This window comes from Eumetopias jubatus, unplaced genomic scaffold, assembly GCF_037043125.1.
Source record: "Eumetopias jubatus isolate StellerSeaLion01/CBP00866 unplaced genomic scaffold, mEumJub1_p1.0 scaffold_12, whole genome shotgun sequence".
NCBI lineage: Eukaryota > Metazoa > Chordata > Mammalia > Carnivora > Otariidae > Eumetopias > Eumetopias jubatus.
The window spans coordinates 10,303,592-10,305,445 of NW_028274818.1; the positions used below are offsets into that span (position 1 = coordinate 10,303,592).

At 52.0% G+C, this 1,854-nt stretch overlaps 1 non-coding gene across 1 annotated transcript; it reads right to left on the bottom strand.

The window, feature by feature from the left end:
* Positions 1-649: 649 nt before the first annotated feature.
* On the bottom strand, positions 650-722 carry TRNAT-UGU (transfer RNA threonine (anticodon UGU)). The gene has a single exon. It is a non-coding gene; the product is annotated as a tRNA-Thr (tRNA).
* Between the last annotated feature and the right edge of the window lie 1,132 nt (positions 723-1,854).

Sequence of the window (1,854 nt, forward strand, 5' to 3'; positions counted from 1 at the left end):
CCGGGGCTGTTTACTTTCGGGAGCCGCTCCTCCTCCCTCTGCAGGGGCAGGCCCCACGAGCGGGGCTGGGCGCGGGGGCGCGGCTGCCACGTGGCGGCCACCACGCGGCTTCCGCCCGGGCCACGCTGGCAGCGCTCGGGGGCCAGGCAGGGCGGGCGGCGGGACGCGCGCTCGCCGGCCTCGGGAGGCGAGTGGGAGCCGGCGCGGCAGCGCCGCCCGCCGGCCGCGCCGCGTCACTGCAGGCGCAGCGCCGGCCCCGCCCCCCGGCAGCGCCCCAGGCCCGCCCCGCCCGCCGCCCGGGGAACCCGCCGCCGACGCCCCCGAGCTTCTCCTAATGCCGGGCTGGGGCTCGACTTGCGGTGCGTTGAAAACGCGCCCTGCGTCTCCTTTGTCGAGGACCGCGTCACACGTCCCGTAGCCCTGGGGTCGCCGAGGACGGCTTTTCTTCTTTTTCCTGCTCTTTGCGTCGGTCCAGGATTTTCTCTTCCGGGTCATCTCTAACTCACTAGAAGGACGCCCATCATTTGCATTTCAGGAGGAGTAATTTTTACTCCTGCCAGAAGTAACGTTTCCAGAAATCGCTTTTTCATTTTGGAATTTCTATTCCGTGAAGGGAAAGATTAAAAAACAAAAACAAAACCAGAACAAGAGGCCCCAGCGAGGATCGAACTCGCGACCCCTGGTTTACAAGACCAGTGCTCTAACCACTGAGCTATGGAGCCGTCCCGTTACCTGGTTTGCTTTAGTTCAGGGACATTGGAAGCAATATTGCTTTAGCTGGCAGTTTGAAAACTGACCTCATGCATCCATTATCAGTGATAATTGGAAAGACTATGAAATGTTAGAGAAAAATGCCTACAATATGACAAGCATTAAAAAAGGCCCCCTTATGTCAAACTCCTATGTTTATGATTACAAAGCACTAAATCATACCTGCATAAGTTATGCGTACAGATGGGGCTGCAAGGGAAAATGCAAAACTGAAATCATGTTCTGATCGTATTCTGAGTGGTTCTTTGACAGGTGAAAAAAGCCTCCGAGCCATTGTTTATATGACACATTGTATCAAGTTTAGTACTTACTGGGAAGTTATGGGGGAGTGTCCCTGCTTCTCATACATTAAATAAGCTATCGATTATGGATGAGTTAATTGATTTAACAGTATTTTTTGAATACTCGCATTGCTCTAGACTTTGGAGATAGGGTGGATAAGTAAAGCTCTGTCCCTGCTCTTTAATGACTGGGATCATGAAACTATGCCTCATTCTTTTTTGCTAAAGAACTGTTTATCGAGGGAATGAAGTTATGGTCACAGCATGACCCGTTCCCGCAGGAAGGACGGAATGAAGGTCATGCTGCCCAGTGGTCTGCGGGCCTCTTTCCCTTACCTCCTACCACTGTCTGCTCACGTTCACTTGCTCAACAAAACCTTTCCTGACCCTCTATTTGAAACTGCACCATAGTCCTTATCTGGTCCCTTTTACCTCATACTATGCGAACCTTCTTTCCTATTAATGTGCTTTATTGTTCTTGTTTTTGTTTCTCCCTGTTAAGAGTGTCAGCTCTTTGAGCCCTAAGAGTTTTGTGCGTAGCACACAGTAGGTGCTCAGTAAATGCGGAATGACTGACATCTATGTTCATTCTGTAAGCCAGGAGAAATCGGGGAGGTGCTTGGGGAGAAGGTTTCTCATCTCAATTCCACTTCCACTGCCTCTCCATCCAAGCTGGAATTTTGTTTACACCCTTTGCATTGTCTCATGGTTCTGGAGGCTACGGGTCCACTTCAAGACATGGGCAGGGTTGTTTCCTTTGGAGGGCTCTGAGGGAAGGACCCATCGCAGCCTCTCTCCATGG